Below are 19,689 nucleotides of genomic sequence, written 5' to 3' on the forward strand. Positions count from 1 at the left end.
TTGTAACAATATGAGATAACCAAGTGACAGCAAAAGAGATGAGAGATAACATAGTACATTAAGGACGACACTCATTATATAGCTTTGTTTCTATATCCTAGAGGTCCTTACATTTAGCCATCATACTGTATGCCTTATGTATCTAGATTTTGTTCTATTGTGAATCTCTGCTAGGAGAGCCCAAGGTTTCTACTGATTATGACAAATGAGGAAAACCACTGAGCCTAAGACATGCAGATAATTTTTAACCCAATTCTCATGCTTAGAATGGATATCGGAACAAAACTGGGCATTTATTTTTAGAAGCTTTCTAGGATTAAATACCGTGATGGCTTTATGTTCTTCAAAATAGACTTGCTCCCTAAGCAATTAAAAAACAAAAACACAGCATCATGGGAAATAGTTATCTCTTCTACCAAGCTTTGATAGTATATATCATCTTCCTCAAAGTAGGATTTAAGAAGTATTATAAAGACATTTCTATGTCCTACACTAGCCTAGTTTATCTTACGTATGAATATTGAACTTATCCAGTGGTGCTCATATGTGTAGATCTTATTCCAAAGGAGTGCACGGACTAAAAAAATGTATATTTTTAAATTTTTTTGCCAGTCCTGGGCTTGAGCTCAGGGCCTGAGCACTGTCCTTGGACTTTCTCAGAGCTAGAAATCTACCACTTGAGCCTCAGCACCATTCGGGCTTTTTTGTATGTATGTGGTACCGAGGAATCGAACCCGGGCCTTTGTGCATGCTAGGCAAGCACTCTACCTCTAGGCCAAACTCCTGGCCCCTGCATATTTTTTAAAAAGGAGTTTTGATTAATTATCTCACAGGAGCCCAGTAGTTTGCAAAATTTAGAGGCATGTTAATTTGTGTAAAAACAATTTGACAGGAATAGTACCGCGTACAGTTAGTTCCAACTAGTTAAATTTGGAGGCACATCCTCAAAATAGAATTCCCACAGAATTTGAGAGCCTGAAAAGGGAAGTAGATCCTTACAATACTTGGAAATTCTATTCCTGTGTTGGTAGGGCTGGATGAAAGAAACTTGACAGAGGGACTCAGGATGCAGGAAAGTAACATTCATGCAATTATCACTACTCCAAAGGAAAGAAGATTAGAGAAAAGCCTTCAAAGACATGGTCTAAAATCTCTCAAGGAAAAGAACCAATGAAAGATTTCACCAAACAAGGCAAGTTGTATAAGGTGAAAGCTGAAAAAACATAGTCATACACTTGCTCATACATTAAAACAGAATGTATTTCCAACTTTTTTACTGGAAATTACTGGATCAATTAAGCAATAATCTAAATAACAGTAGAATATGAATGGTTAAGTTATTTGCAATTCCTTTTTTAATTCTGCCATTTGTATTTAATAAAGATCCTAAGATAACAATTCAAATTACAGGTCAGTCTTCTTTTCTTCATATACTACGAGTTGATATGTGTTTCTATAAATTTTCTGTGATGGATGCTTGTGTTAGCTATGTTATGATAAAGAATAATTAAACTGCTTGGTATGATTGGTTGAATATGCATGATTTAAAAGAAAAGAAAAAGAATGAATAGTACATGCCTGATTAGAAACAATCTTGCATGAAATTAATGAACATCTTCTTTTCCTCATATCTCCTTGTTCATGTTGGCTCTTAACATGCTGTGCAACCAGTTTCCTTCTAAAATGGACCCAATTTCATCACTCGCAGATATTTGCAAATGGATGTTTTAAATACCTAAACTGACATAAGATTAGCTCTTACTCTTTGTTTTTAGAGAGAAAGTCATCTTCTCCCTTCTTTCAGATTTCATTATCTTATTGCTTTAGTAAATTTCCTTTTGCCAAAAAGTAGCATTAATATGTCCACGGTATTTTTTTCCTCTCTCATCAAAGCCAATCCTAGACCAGAATCTTTATTTATAACTATTGTGTAATGAGATGTAGATTTCTGGAACCAGAAGCAGAATTCAGGTTGCATAATCCTCTCCCACATGAAGATCAGATGTATGGATGATTCCATATGAGAAATAACATAAGGTATATCCTTATTACCTTGAAAAAAATTGTAATGTAAAATATGGGAAATCAAGAAAGAGAAGAGAGTGGTAAATTTCCTAATGTCATTTTTCTATAATTACCCTCTAATAGTTTTAAATTAAAACTGTTAAGATGACTTACTGTTTTTAACATCATTTATAAGATGGGTTTTAAGGTGTCCAATGTGATATTTCATATAGATAACAAATCATTTATTACATGCTTTAAATTTATTTCAGTTACTTTCACTGTGCTGAGGGTTAAGAAAGATAATTTCTGTTAGAATATTTATAATGTGCTTTCAATTGTTCAAATTTCTTTCTAGGTCTTTGTGATTCTTAAAATTGTTCTTTTTTTAATCTACAGCATAGATTAATATGAGAACACAGTTGTATTGTTGAGGAGCCAACATCTCCTGCTTTTACTGTATAACTAGTTCCTTACTTATTATACATGACTTAGAGAGATATATAATACTTTATAGAGCAAATATTAATCAGAAATTTAGGACATTTTTCTTTTTTCCGCCATATATTTTTTATTGTAATTATTAGAAGGGTTACATTATATTCACCAGATAGAAAGTGCATTACTAAATGGGTACCAAGACATGTGAAAGGGTATCAATGTATGTGAAATAATGCACCTTCTATCTGGCAAATATCATGTAACCCTTTTACTAATTACAATTAAAAAAAAAAGAAAGTGCATTACTTCACAAACATTGATACCATTTCTCATGTCTTGGTCCCCATTTCCCTCCCTCCACCCCCATCCCTCATCTTGTTTTCCCCCTTTGCCTATGCAATTTCAAATAACCAAATTAGCATATATAAAATATATCAGATAACAATGTGAAATACTGTCACAATATGAGATAACTAATGGACAACAAAAGAGATGAGACATAACATAGTACATTAAGGACAACAATCACTCATTACATGGCTTTTACATCAATTGTTATGAGATTTCTCAATCCTGGCCATTCTAACTGGAGTGAGGTGGAATCTTATTGTTTTGATTTGCATTCTTTTATGGCCAGAGATATCGAGCATTTCTTCATGTGTCTATAGGCCATTTTTATTTCTTCTTCAGAGAAGATCTTTAAGTCTTTGGCCCATCTTTTAATGGGATGGTTCTTACTTTGGAGATTAGTTTTAGAGTGATTCAATTTTTTGAGCTGTTGACATATTTTAGATACAAGGCCTTTGTCCGTTGTATGGTTGGTGAAGATCTTCTCCCATTCTGTAGGCTTCCTAATTAATTTACTAGCTATATTCTTTGCCATACAAAAGCTCTGCAGTTTAATGCAGTCCCACTTATGCAGCCTTTCTCTGATTTGTTGTGATTCTTGGTCCTTATTAAGAAAGTTTCAACCTGTGCCAAGGAGTCCTAGTGTATCTCCTATTCCTTCTTGTAAAGTTTTCAGTGTATCTGCTTTTACCTCGAGATCTTTGATCCATTTGTAGTTAATCCTGGTGCAGGGTGACAAAGAAGGATCCAACTTTAGCTTTCTGCAGTTGCTTAACCAGTTCTGCCAGCACAACTTGTTGAATAGGCTGTCTTTCTTCCATTCTATTTTCTTGGCTCCCTTATCAAATATTAGGTGGTCATAGGTCTGTGGGTTAATATCTGGGTCCTAAGTTCTATTCCATTGGTCTTCAGGCCTGTTCTTGTGCCAGTAACTAGCTGTTTTGGTCACTATACCTCTGTAATAGAGTCTAAAGTTTGGTATTGAAATTCCTCTTAGGACTTTTTTCTTTCATTTCTTTTTTTTCCATCTTTTATTTCTTTTTAAATTTGTTTTTCTGAGTATGTGGCATTGAGGAATTGAACCCAAGGTTCCATGCATGCTAGGTGAGCATTCTACCACTAGTCTATGCTTCCAACCCCTTTAAAATTTTTATTTTTCTTCAGAATTGAGACTTGACCTCTGGACTTCCTCTCTTGCTCTGCTGGTACTATATCACTCGAGCCATGATTCCAGTTGGCATTTTATTTTGATGTTGTGGAGATAGAATTTTACGATATTTTCGCATGGTCTGGCTTTGAACCAAGATCTTCCAGGTCATGGCCTCTTGAATAGCTAGGGATTATATGAGCCAAAAATGTCCATCTTATTTTTCTTTGTAAGCTCATCTGTGTTGGTGATTAGAATCTTGGAAATTATATAGTAAAACTGTGAAGAATTTATCTTTTTATTTGTTTTATCCACACTTAATAAAATTGGAATCTGTTTTACCCCCTTGGTTTTTACTATTTAGTTAGCATAGAGCTATACCTTAAGGATCCTTGAAAATGGAGAGAAGTGCATCCTCGAGTTTCTAAAACATTGAACCAGATGTAGCCTGTTTCACTTTGGTCATTTTATTACAATTTGCATCTTCATTCACTCTAATGAATTCTAAAATAAGGATATAAATTCATTTCTAAATAATCCATGTTTATAACAGCAGTGGAACAATCTCACTCTTACAAAATGTTCATGTGTTATTAAGTTATATTGAGTATATATTTATCAGATAAAATTTTGTCTCAGATTTTGTGAAATATAGATATTCATAGGATCATTAAATATGTAAAATTAATCAGATTTAAGCATTTAGTACTCATATATTTTTGTCTATTATAATTTTTCTGTGTGTGTGTGTGTGTGTGTGTCTGTGTGTCTGTGTAATGATATTGAACTGAAGGCCTTTGTGTTGTGTATTAGTTTTTTAACCCAAAGCTGATACTCTACCACTTGAACCACATTGCCAGCTCTTGGTTGGTTATTTAAAGATCAGAGCTTCACAAATTTTCCTACATGGACTGGGTTTGAAATTTAATCTTCTTATCTCAGCTTCCTGAATGGTTAAGATTACAGGCATGAGCCATCCGTACCTGCCTACTTTCTGTTGTTTGAAATATCATAGAGTAATTTCATATTTGAGGGATGTCAGAAGGAATATGGTAAACAAAGTATATCATTGGAAATCAAATCCATTAAGCCTCTGGAAACTGAATGTGTTATCTCAGTTGGAGAAAGGAATGGCAATAGGGTCTTAGAAGATTTGAACAGAGATATATTTTTGCTATAGGAAAATATATTGGATTGTTCACTGGGCTTATTGTAATCATATATCCTTGTCAGTAAGTGAAAGTTAATATGGCTGAGTAATTTTATAACATAGATAATAAAAATAGAAAAATAGATGATATCTATGAAGATCTCTTATGATTATAAAATACATGAACAGGATAACTCTTAATCTCCTACCCAATCAGAACAAGCCATTGATGTGGTTATGTGCTTCCATATAATCTCATATTGTTGGCTTGGATATATTTAATTCTGTGCTTCGTTTACTGTGCTGATACTGAATTCTTGGCCTTGCACAAACTAGACAAATCCTTCGCTACTGATTTATATCCACGGCCCTGATAATTGACTATTAAAATATGCAATACTACTTATATTCATCATAGCTGTGTTATCTTATAATCTCGGTTTGGGGAAAAGCATTAGGAAGAAAGGTTATTTGGCAAGCAGTAGAGACAAAAAGTTGCCTAGAAACTTAACAAAATTTATATAGGATGCTAATGAATTGTTCTTCTCAGTGATATTCTTACCAATATTGAAAATTAACTAAATTCCCATGACTCAAATGAAAAGGGACTTCGACAAGAAGTCATTGGATTTTATTTCAATTTTGAATAATTTAAATTAAATTAGGCTTTGAATACCTATCAAGAATTTGAACTCAGATTTTTCTTCTACTCTTTGCTACCAATAATAAGACATAACATCATCAATTAGACTGGGTCATTTTTCTCTCATGGAACTTTGTTCCACTTCAGTTCTAGTGTTAATATTTCAAATATTTGTTTTAACCTTATAGTATTTAACATATTTAATAAAATAACTAATGGACCACTATTCAGTCATTGCAGATTTCACAGCTATGCTTGTACTAGTATAGAAACATATTTCAGAATAACCTATTTGTACCTTCAATATTTTTCAAAAGATACAAAGAATGCATACTGAGAACCTTAGTGACAAATCAGACCTTTTGGTATATTGAAAACATCTGCCATAATTCCTTCATGTTCCATTTGTGAAATCACATGGGGTGGTCAGAAAGATATACTACAACATCAAGTGGAAAGGGAGAGCAGTGAGAAGTTGTGGGTCAAGCAAATTACCCACTGGAATGTACTAGATGGTGGTAAATGCTGGAGAATGGAAGAAATCAAGTGGTGATTGAATTCCAGGTTATGTGGCAATGATTGTGTTTGTGGCCTTTTCAGGGTAATATTTAAGCATAAATCTGAAGAAGCTGAGATAATATTCTACATAGATATGAGAAAGAATCATAGTCCAGACAGAGGAAGCCAGCTTTTTCATGAGTTGCCCTTTGTCTTTGTAGATTGCCTTCCTAGGCATTTGATGGATGTTCTACAAGTAAGAGGTCGAGTCAAGAGTAAATCCTGTAGGTCTTTGATAATCAATACTTTTATAGGTTTGCTATTTATAGGCTGATTTTAAAATACACATTGCAAGTATAAACCACTATGAATTAAAGGATTCAGATGTTCTGTAACATAAAACAAATTTGGACATAAATGAAGATATTATTTTGGAATGCATGCTTTAGAGTAGGAAATTGACAGAAGAAAAAATCATTTTTTTATTCCTTTCTACTTTGTCTTTCTTTTGCATTTCTTTTCATTTGGCCTTTCTTCTCTTCCCTTTACCGAAAGCTGAAGCATGTTCCCCCTTCATTTCAGCAAATTTTTGAACTGAATAGATTTCTCCTCCTAGAAGCCTCCCCCTTTCCCTTCTTTCTCACCTGAGAGTGTATTTCATGGCAGAATCCTATTAGCTTATTTTGATGTTTTTATCTTTCTGTGATTGGGAACGAGTCCATACAGCCAAAACAGACAATTTTCTGAGGGCACTAAGTGGGTTTTCAGATCCCCTGTGTGTAGGAATGAGCTTCAATAAAACATTAGGCCACTACCAAAGTTGACTGGTTTGAGTGGTGTAACATCGTATGTGGTTCCTGCCTTTTACTGTAAGTTTACACTTCCCTGAACATTAACTCTACCTGGCAGTAGTGCTTTAAGTGAAGGTTTGCACGCAAATATGGCTTCCACGAGAGTTACCCTGGGGCTACAGTACTTCCATCATGCACAAAATTAAGTGTCACACTAGGTCCCTGGTGGTTTAGTTGGCCTCAGATTCAGTTGTGGCTTATGTTTTATTAATGGGGTGAGATTGTCCTTTATTTTCAGCCTCCCACAGCAGGTGAGCTTGTCATATTCACTAAGAGAGAACGAGAGAAGATTGCCAAGCACTTGTGTGAACTGTTTCCACAGTTCTTAATTTCTGTTGAGAAGCACGCAATATAAACAAAGTTTTACTTAACTGCTGGAACATTTGTTCAGGATTTGATACACGCAGACCATCCTTTCTGGGCTCTGCTAGGAACATGCTGCAGTTACCCAGGCTTCTCTGTTTGGTAACCCTGTACATGCCGAATAACATATAGCATTGAGGGCTTCAAATGCTTTCTCTGGCTTGAGTCTAATGGTAAGCGATCTCATTACAGAAAACAAGATAGGTGGCCTGGATATAAGTTAAAAATAATAGTCAGACGATAGGGGAATTTGTATCTACTTTGTTAGGTGTCACTTGCCCCGGCCATTTCTCTAGGTTATGATTTTTTTAATATGGAAAAATGTCAAATGCTTCAAGTTTCAATTACTGTTAAAAATAAAAATCTAAGTTTTATGTTACAAAAAATTCAGTTTACCTTTTTTCTGTATACATATACCATAAAAAATTATCCCTTCTGAATGAATAGAAACCAAAATAGAAAATGATCGATAATTATGTGAAGAATTTTTATTGTTGTCTCCTAAGATTCTTCATCTCTTATTTGAAGATTAGTTTGTTATTGAACCTTATTTTTCTTAAATTTGATACTAGTTTTAAAGACAAGGATACTAATTTGGTTCAGCAAATAACCAACAATAGAATACTGATGAAAGAATTTAACCTAGTAAATGAGCATTATTGTTCTGGAAAAAATTAGTGTCATTGTTTTATTTCCTTTTGTCTTTTGAGGTTAGAATACAATAAAATATTTGGAGACATGGGTATGTATCTATATATATACTTGTGCAAATGTATACACACTTATAATAAGCTCTGAAATGATATGCCCAATATTTTTCAATATTTTAATCTTAAATTATTGTAAAGATCACACATAATACCTGTCAGGAAATGCTACCTCAGGCATTAAATAGGCTGGTTAAAACATGCAAAAGAGAAATGGCCACGGTAATGTTTTATAAACTTTCAAGTCTTAAATTTTCTAGTTTAGCTACCTGTACAAATATATTTGAATATTCCATTCTTTGTCAATTTTTATTTATTACATTTATGTAGTCACATTTCTAATTTTTAATTTGTGTTTTGGGACCCTTATTTTTGAATTTCCTTATTCTATTTTTATCTATTTATACGTAAATAAAATTTTAAGATGTCGCAGTTCACAGTTGACATCAGTATAAATACACTTGCCTAAAGAGCATGTCTGTAATTAAGATTAAAAATTGTGTCATTGTTTTATTTAGTATCTTTAAGTTGGTTGTCCTTAGAACAACACATATTTATTATTTAAATACACGATGTGCTTATAAAAAGAGAAAATATTGCAGTTCTAGGATTGGGAACATATTTCATATTTTATATTTCTTCTATTAATCAATGCTTTAAAATCCACTTTATATGCAAATATAAATTGATTCATCACTTTTCTTTTAAGAGAAGAATTGATTTTTGAAGTATTCTAAATAGCAAAAACACATATTGAATATTTTAAAGGACCAACAGTCATTTCAAATTGAGTATGAGCATGTCTAAAATTTGTTACTCTAGAAGCATGCCATTCAGTTTTCTTACCATATGAACTCAGAAGTAGTTGTTCAGCTCAACTCTGTCTTTTTGATTCTCCTGAGGAGGAGAATCATCTAAAACATAATTTATGTTATCATTTAGGGAGAGCATATTTTCTGAAATCATGTAGTTTTAAGATTAATTCCTAGCCCACATCTCACTGCATAAGCATAAAAGGTTACATAAATTACTTCAATCACATCCATTTTTTCTCTATCTGGAATACTTAGCTACCAATAGTTCTAATTTATGAAATTGAAAAGATTGAACAGTTGCTATGCTTACAATAATTTTTAAAGATATATTTTGTTAGGACTGTATGGAAGGAAAAATTCTAAATAAGTTTCACCAAATTCCTGCCTCTTGGTTCTTGAATCAACACCAGTCTAGGAAATCTGTAAAGGCACTTTGAATATTTACTGAATGGAGATTATCCTCAATTTTTGGGTTTGCTTACTCAAAATGATTGTGACCTTATAAGTAGAGAAAATGCTCTAACTGAAGTCATAAAAAAAAATGGGAAATCAGTGATTCAGAGTCTATAAATAGACCCACTGCTTCTTGGGGTAGAAGAACCGAAGACATAAGAAAGAATGTGGTAACCTCTAATAGAAATCACATGATTGTCTTAATAGATGCAGAAAAGACAAAGAAGGTTACTACATACTACTAAAGGGATCTTTCCTCCAGGAAGACATAACGATCCTAAATATTTACACACCCAATCCTAGAGCTCCGAACTTCATCAAGCAAACTTTACTTTCACTGAAACCATACATAGATCAAAACACAGTGATTGTTGGTGACTTTAACACACCACTCTCACCTTTGGACAGATCAACAAGGCAAAAACTCAACAGAGAAACCTTAGAATTGAACAACTATATAGACCAACTAGATATAACAGACATTTGCAGATTATTCCACCCAGCAACAACACAATATACGTCTTTCTCAGCAGCACATGGAACATTTTCCAAAATAGACCACATTTTAGGCCATAAAACAAACCTGGACAGATTCAGAAACACTGAAATTATTTCCTGCACTCTCTCAGACCACAAGGGCATCAAATTGGAACTGAACATACAACTCCACCAACGAAAACCCTGTAACTCATGGAGATTGAATAACACATTGTTGAATCAGCAATGGGTAATCGAAGAGATCAGAACAGAAATCCAACAGTTTATAAAATTTAACAAAAAGGAGCACACAAAATACCAGCTCCTTTGGGACATGGCAAAGGCAGTACTCAGAGGAAAATTTATAGCTCTGAGTGCCTACAATAACAAACTGGAAAAATCGCAAACCAACAATTTAATGTGTCACCTTAAGCTCCTGGAAAAAGAGCAACAAACCAACTCTAATCCCACTAGAAGGAAGCAAATTATTAAAATCAAAGCAGAATTAAATGAATTGGAATCCAAAAAAAACTATAGAAAGAATCAACAAAACAAGGAGTTGGTTCTTTGAAAGAATTAACAAAATTGACAAACCCTTAGCAAATCTTACCAATAAAAGAAGGGAGCATACCGAAATAAACAAAATCACAGATGAAAATGGTAATATCATGACAGAAATTACCAAGATCCAGAGTATCATGAGGGAATACTTCTCAAACCTTTACGCCAACAAATTTGAGAATCTAGAAGCAATGGACGAATTCCTAGCCAATATTAACATACCCACACTGAACCAAGAAGAACTAACCCAACTAAACAGGCCTATTTCAAGCACTGAAATAGAAATGGCAATAAGAGAACTTCCACCTAAGAAAAGCCCAGGGCAAGATGGATTCACAGCTGACTTCTATAAGGTCTTCAAAGCAGAGCTCACACCAATACTCCTCAAGCTCTTCAATGAAATTGAAAATGAAGGTTCTTTACCAAACTCATTCTATGAAGCTAGTATAACCCTCATCCCTAAACCAGACAGAGATTCATCAAAGAAAGAGAACTATAGACCTATTTCTTTGATGAACATTGATGCAAAACTTCTCAACAAAATACTGGCCAACCGTCTACAACAACTCATCAAAAAATTATAGATTTTTGACATTGTTTCACTTGTTTTTATTTTAGACTTTCTTCCATAGCATAAAAAATTACTGACAAAGTTCTCAGCTAACCACAGCATTTTAAGGTCTAATTTTACATTTGCATTTCTGTCACACGTGATATAACTAATAGGCTGAATTTTTTCAGCAAAACATGGATATATGTATAAAAACAATTCAAAGGCAGTAAATGCACTTGGAAACACTATAAGGAAATTTCACACCATAACATTTACTTGCTAGGTTTTATTCTTTAGCCCTGGAGCATTTTTGCTGTTTCCTAAACTGAGATTAGTAACTTAAAAAGCTTTTATTAAACATGCACAATCTAAATGAAGCACTCAACAACTGTAAATTCTCACAATTAGACTTCCTGCAAATGACAAATGAGTGCCAATGTGCAATAAACCTTTGAATACCAGTAATTTAAAGCTAAACAGGACTGGGGGATTTCCAACACAGACTGAATGCAATCAGTTGTACGGTGACACTTAAGAAGTCTGTGTGGTGGTTCCCAGCTTGTCTTTTCTTCTTAAATCAAGACAGGATATTTATAGTACAGACATTTATATTAATGTGCTTTGAGCTGCAACCTAAGTTGCATTAAAAAAAGACAGCAATCAAGGATTAACAATTGCATTTTTTGAGAACCTAGACCTCAACTACTTTAGAGAAACAGAAGGATTATGAATAGATAAGAAAAATCCACCCAAAGTGTAATCTTATTTCCTTTGGTTTGTATGGAGGAACAATTTATACATTCCTTATAATTCCTAGTTGACATATTAGACTGTCTGATAAAAGCTTAGAGTATGTAATTAAATGCTTCAATCTACATTTACAATTTTAAAGCTTTATTGATGAAAGTCAATGTCTGCCTAAATATGAAAAATGACATCTGTACTTATTTTCCGTACCACTACACTTACCCTCATATATTGAGAATTTTAGGCCCTCTTAAGTATATAGATCAGTGACATGGTCACTGAAAGTAAACAAGAGGGCTGAAATCATGGCTGAAAGGATAGCACATCTCCCTGAAGAGCTGAATGTTCAAGCCTCATTACCACAGAGTAAGGAAGGAAGGAGTTGCTCAGACAGGGCTCCAGGTGTCCTCAAATAATTTTGTCACTTGTTTGGAGCATCTTTGCTCAAAAGCCCTAGGAAAGACAGTTGTTATCCTAATGTATCCTCTTGAGAATATGATTGGTTTGGAGCACATTGCTACTGGTCTGTTCTACTCATAACGGTGATAGCAATAAGTTTTATGTATTTATTTTTCTTGTTTATTTTATTTTATTTTTGGGGTATTATATAGAGGGGTTCAAGTTACATTCATCAGGACACAATACACTTCAAATGCAGCCCTTGAAAAAAGAATACATTGAACTGGAGGAGAGTCACAGGATGACTTCTTGGTGCAGTCTTCTGCTGTTCTTGGAAATAAGGGTTACTTATAAGGGATATTAGTGATGATATTAGTGTCAAGGTTCATTATCTTGGCAAGGTAGAGCGCCTGTCAGGTTCAAGCCACCCTAGAACAGCTAGCGTTATAGAGAAGTGTGCACACTTTGTTTTGTCTAATTTAGCATGTTTTCTCAGTTTAGAAATAACTAGACTAGAAAGAGTTGAATAGTAGGTGGTGGAGGTTTCTGGATGACCTGCTTGAAGTTCTTCCTTTTTTTCTTCCCTTCTTCCTTTTTTCTTCCTTTTCTTTTCCCCTGTTTTCTTGCATCCTTCCTCCTTTTTGTCTTTGTCTCTGATTTCTTCTCTTCCTCTCTACTTCATATTTTTCTTTCCTTCCCTGCTTCTTACTCTTCCTTCTCTCTTACTGTGCAAAGGAGAAAGCAATATCCAGGTAATTTTTTATCATTATTTACTCAGACTTCATTATTACTTGCCACTACTGTTGTTGAGTCATACATCTTCTAAGAAAGGATCTGATAATCTGTATCTTTGAATTTCATATCTCTACTAGCAGGTACTGTATATAGGCTATAGTGCTATAAAGAAAATAATGCCATGAAAATATTACTTATATTTTGCAATATTTCTCTATGTGTAATTAATGTTTTGATACTTTCCTAATGATCAGTACTTGGACATATAGATATATGTCAGTCACACTCCCAAATACTTTGCGAATAAGAAATGAGATAGTAATATTTGGTTTTCTAATGCACAATAAAAATTTTAAAAACACTCAAAATGTTGATACTTGATGCAAATACAAAATTATTTTATTTTGAGCTTCTGTGGAAGAACCAGGAAAAAAGTTTAAACAGGAGGTAAATAATTGCTTGACAGAATAAAGAACATTTGAATTATTATCCAATTAGTAGAATTTTAGCATTCAAAATTTTGAGCATTTAGAAATCTTTTAGTCATACGTTTAATGTTTTATTAATAGGAAAATAGTATAATGCTGGGTACCAGTGGCTCACATCTGTATTCCTAGCTACTGAGGAGGCTGAGAACTGTGGATCATGGTTCAAAGCCAGCCTAGGCATGAAAGTCCAGGAGACTTTATCTCAATCAACCACCAGAAAACTGGAAATGGTACAGTGGCTCAAAGTGGTAGGGTTCCAGGCCTAGAGCTCAAGCCCAACTGTGAACAACAACAACAACAACAACAACAACAACAAAAAGAGAAGAAAAGAAAAAAAATTGTGAATTTTGAAGTTACAGGATACTTTATGTTTACAAAAAATCAATTTGAATTAAATTAATGACTGTAGAAATGTTCATGGCATTTTCCCATATAATTAGATACCTTTAAAGAATAATTATGAGTTCATCAAATTTCATATTGTAGCACTTTAAATAGATTGATTTGATCTTGATTGATCTTGGATTCTGATTTATAGCAGTATATCCATCTATATCATTCTTATTCTGCATATGTTTATTTAGGCTAATAATGCTAATTTTACTCCAACATTTAGACTACTAAAATGTTATGTGTTATTACTTACTAGGTCTCCTTTATTCGGAAGTCAGCTTTCTGCATTTTCTTTAGCGACTGTGCCCATTTTGATGGATCCTTGAGTTTATTGCTATATATTCCTTTTTAACTTGGAGAAGGATTGTTTTGTAAATTAATTTTCTAGATTCTGGAAATATTAGCACACACATGCATTTATGATTGTTTGTTTTAACAAGGACATAGAACAAAGTATGTTTAAAGATATTCTCTAGTCCTGTTTTTTCCTAGACTTATTCCCTTTTTTCCTTATATTTGCATTGAATGAAAGGATTTGTTTCCTTTATTAGTTTCCATTTACTTGTGTCCTGCCTTGATATTTTATATGGATGTAAGTTTGGCAGGAGAGTGAATTAATTCAGATATTCTCAAAGCTCTTGTGGATTGAAGATTAAAAAGGACTGAGAATGAAATGATCTCATTTTCTTCTTTGATCTCTCGGTTAGGTCTCTCAAAAATTGACTGAATACCTTTCAGCTCCTGTACTTTCTCATAGATGCTAGTCCTTTATATTGAGGAGGTGGTCTTTCCATTTCTATCATAGATAAAGTATGCAGGAAAGGAATATTAACATATATTTTGAAATGATGCCAGTTGCTCACTGATCCTCTGATTACTTTTCCTATCTGCAGAATCTGAATATTGAGATGCAGGTTTAGGTAACATTGCAATTTCTGAATTTTAATTTTCAAATAGAAGTATATGAAATATATGCCACAATATATACTTGTAAATCACTTTGGAACAAGGAATGTTAGAAAAAAGTTTTGGGAGGTAGATGATCAAACCTATGTGAAACCTTCATCTGCTTCACTTTGCAATATCCATCATTGTCCATGCTGGTGTATTTTTGTTTTTAAGTGGTCATGGGGCTTGAACTGAAGACCTGGGTACTGCCCCTGAGCTTTTCTGCTCAAGGCTAGCACTCTACTACTTTGAGCCACAACTCTACTTTCCATTTTTTTTCCAATACTGGCTTGACTGCAGGACTGGAGCACTGTCCTTGGACTTCCTCAAGGCTAGATCTCTACCACTTGAGCCTCAGCACACTTCCAGCTTTTTTCTATGTATGTGGTAACAAATAATGGAACCTGGGTCTTTGTGCATGCCATGTAAGCACTCTAACCACTAGGCAAACCTTTTGGCTTCTACTTCCCAGTTTTAGGTGGTTAACTGGAGATAAGAGTCTCATTGACATCCCTGCTTAGGCTGGCTTTGAACTGGGATCCTCAGATCTCAGCTTCCTCTGTATCTACTATTACAGACATGAGCCACCAACGCCCAGCCAGTGTGATGTCTTGATTGTGTGGGTTCTTACCTCTCCCTGTGATTAAGCTCCATGAATGAGGGTCAATGTCTAAAATGCTCCTATTGCTAGCCCTAGCAAGGAGAGCTTTGTCTCAGTTACTAATACATAATGACCCACATTCCTTTGTAGTTGAAATGCATTCTTCATAGTGAGTAGCTCTTTCACATATCAGATGCTCTTGCAGAAATCTGCAGATATGTAAAATAGTGAGTGCAACAAAAATACATGAGGAATTTGTACCATTTACTAAAACAACATTTTATTTTGAGGTCATAACCTAGTTTTCTTTACACTTCTTACAAAATTTGATAGTCTAGTACAAATCTAGTGCTTTCGCAGTTTTCAGATTTTAGCCACTTAATATTGTTCTTTGTTGCAAGCTATGTGAAATCACGGCATGCAGTTATTTATCAACCAATATTGATTCTGTTTCATGATTAGCTCACTATTTTGCCTTTTTCTTTCCTTTGGGTACCAGCACTGGGCTTGAACATACTTTCTCATTTAAGACTGGTGCTATGCCACTTGAACCATACCTTTACTTGCAGTTTTTGGTGGCTAATTATAGATAAGAGTCCTACCCAAACTGGATTTGATTATGTAATACTCAGATTCCTAGCATCTTGAGTAGCTAAAATTCACAGGTGTGAGCTATTGGCACATGGCTTCCAACATATGCTTATGTCTATCCCATTTCACTAATTTAATACAGAGGTCAATTTTCCCCAATCTATTCATTTCCAAAAGCCTGTTTCTGAGAATCTCCACAGGTTCCCTGGATCCTTTCTGTCTGCCATAAAGAAGCTTAAACTTAATTTGTACTAAAAATGTCCTTCATATCATTTGTATAGCTTTTAAACAAATATGATTTTTACCATATAAAGCTAAATCTAACATCCATAACTTTTTAAATTAAGCTGTGTCCAAATTTATACCTATCTACCCTTGTCAACTATTTCCTATGCTGTGATTTGTGTTCCAAGAATGACAAATATCTATTATTTCTCTTTTACCTGGTTTTATTTCATAAGTTCCTGAATTTATGTATTCTCTTTTCTATTAGAAAAACCCTATGTTTTGCAATACCTGAAATGTATCCACATACTTTCTTTTTTTTTTTTTTGCTGGTCCTGGTCCAAAAATCCTGAATCACAATCCTCCTATTTTTATTTCCCAGTATAGCTGAGATGATGGGCGCATGCCACCACACATAACTATTCTCTTCTATTCAGATAGGATCTCATGAAATTTTTGGCCTACTTTGGCCTCCCATGCCAAATCTTCCAATTTCAATCTCATAAGTAGCAAAAATTGAATATGTGAAGATTAAAGGCCACTGTACACATCTTTTTTTTTTTTTTGCCAGTCCTGGGCTTGAGCTCAGGGTCTGAGCACTATCCTTGGACTTTCCCAAGGCTAGAAGCTCTACCACTTGAGCCTCAGCACCATTTCCGGCTTTTTTCTATGTATGTGGTACCGAGGAATTGAACCTGGGTCTTCGTGCATGCTAGGCAAGCACTCTACCACTAGGCCAATCCCCCAGCCCCATTTTTCTTTTTTTTAACTTACTTTTTAACACCTCATTTTCTTGTTTTACATGGCATGAATTCTGGTCTATAGTTAGAAGTAGAATCTTGCTCTCATTTCTTGCTCAAGTATACAAGATAGGTCTGGATGTACCTTAGTCAATAAGATTGAAGCATTTGGTGTTAAAATAAAATGAATGCTTATTTATTTCATATCTCCATACTATATTGGCTCAACCCTAGGAAGTATTTCAAGAAAGTTTTTTTTCTCTTATAACATCATGTCCCAGACCATGGAATTATCCTGGTGAATATGGTCCAAGATGATACACTACCATGTCTGTGTGTTAAATTTCTTTCTTGGATAAAAGGGTGCAGTGCAGCGAGGTAAGACAAATGTTCACTCTACACTTCTGCTCATGTACCCTCAATGGAGATATAGTCACTTGATCACCTCAAACTTCAAGAAGGTTGTAAATTACTACATTGAACATCCAAAGGCAAAATGAAAATTATAGCAAAATATAACAGTGTTCACTGTATTAATTATTAATTATTTATTTAAAGGTCATGCTTATTAGACAGTCATTTCATTGTGTTTCAAAAGATTATGCATATGAATCTTGGGCTTCAGTCTCAGTAGTGCCATTTAAAGCCTACTATTGGATATGAAAATTCCTTTTCTTTTTTTTTTGGGGGGGGGGTCATGGGGCTTGAACTCGGCTTGGGCGCTGTCCCTGAGCTCTTCAGCTCAAGGCTACCACCCTAACCTTGACCCAAGCCCCACTGCCCTTTTTCTACAGATTAATTGGAGAGAAGAGTCTCAGATCCTTTTGTGCCCTGGCTGGCTTTGAACCTTGATCTTCAGATCGCAGCCTCCTGAGTAGCTAGGATTACAAGCATGAGCCACTGCACCCTGTGAAAATTTCTTATGGACACAATATTTTCTGAATCTCAGAGTTTACAACTAAAAGTAGAGCCGGAAGCAATTTTATCAATATCCAAAGAGCTGATTTTAAAACTTTGTAATCTACCTCAGGAGTAGAAATATGTTCAGAAATAACATTTCTCTTCACTCTGTGCTCTTGCACTTTACCAGCATTTCGTTATCACTAGGCAGATTCCATGGTCTTGTTCCAGAGAAAGATGATTAGATTACACTCTACTTCTAGAAAGAAGAGAATGACTACTGTAATAAAAAACACATAAATAAAACATTAAATTTCCAATCTTTTACATCTGGGTCCACTTATAGTGTACTATGATCTTATGTATTTTATATTTCATATGGTTTTCTGTAATATAAACTGATATTTCAGTACATGTTTTGTTACACATTATTCATGTATAACGAAATTGCTCTTAGGAAAGTGTATAATTAAAAACACAGCTTAAATGTATTCCTACCATACTTACCCATACATTCTATCTTATTTTACTTGATCATTTCTCTACTTGTCAAACACATTAATTAAATTTTATACAATTATGGAAAATCTCTGAACCAAATCACCTGCATCTTTTTTCTTACTGAAAACTATATGAAAGTATAATGACATCCACTGAGGTATTTCTTCTAAATCTACCAATAATTTGTTCTTAGTAAGTGTCAATAATGAATGAGACTACAGATGAAAAATTTTTGTTTACTGACACCAAATCTTGCCCATAAAATATGCTGTCTGAAATAACAGTTACCTCATAGCACCATTATAGGATATTAGTTAAAAATGACAATAAAAGCATCACAGCACAGTTAAATTTACACATAGTGAGTGTACTTTGATCTAGCTTGATGTTTTAAATTGTGTATTTCATCATACCTTTATTTTAAGGCACTCTCAATTGAAATAAATGGCTTTGTTGATGAGTGTAATTTATTAAATAACACTTCATCCTTTCAATTATTCCACATTAATATTTGAACTTTAAAGTCCACTGAAAGGACTTTACAGTTCATGTGCACATGTATATAATCAGTATATATGTGTATCTACGCATAGGTTTATATAGGGTATTTATGATGGATGTGATGTTTGTATCATATATCAACAAATAGAAAACATCTCATTTAAAGTGTGGGCATGTTTCAGCTGTCTGTTTCTGAATTCCTAATGAGATTATAGATAGCTATCAACTAAGCAGCCAGTTCTGAAAGTTTTTCCCAAGGTTTCAGAATCAGGTACCTACCCATCACTTGACTATGATAATGTGACCTCAGTTCTTGGTCATGGGAGCTTCTCCATAGAATGAGTCCTAAATTATATTTGTTTACCTCCAATGAATTATTTCAAAGAAAAACTAATCATAGTAGAAATCATTTGGCATTCATAACCTATGGTTAGATGCACAAATACAGCACTTATCAAACTACAAATACTGAGACAAATGGTCATTTCAGTGGGTATTTGATAAGTATAGGAAATCCACTGGGGTCTTAGAAGTCATCAATTCAGTTTATCCTAATGATTCACAACCACATTAAGATTTTATTTCTGACCTCTTTTACAATACCTAAAATAATAAAGTTGTACATGTTTATGAGTTACTGTGTATTGATTGCCATAGGCTCTTTAAAATGGTTTTCACTAAAAATATCCTTTAAAATATTATTGAAACAGGGCTGGGAGTTTGGCCTAGTGGTAGAGTGCTTGCCTAGCATGCACGCAGACCTGGCTTCAATTCCTTGGTACCACATACATAAAAAAATATGCCAGAAGTGGTGCTGTGGCTCAAGTGGTAGAGCTCTAGCCTTGAAAAAGTCCAAGGACAGTGCCCAGGCCCTGAGCCCAAGCCCAGGACTGGCAAAAAAATATTATT

Source organism: Megascapheus bottae, chromosome 13 (assembly GCF_031878675.1).
Source record: "Megascapheus bottae isolate mThoBot1 chromosome 13, mThoBot2.hap1, whole genome shotgun sequence".
Lineage (NCBI taxonomy): Eukaryota > Metazoa > Chordata > Mammalia > Rodentia > Geomyidae > Megascapheus > Megascapheus bottae.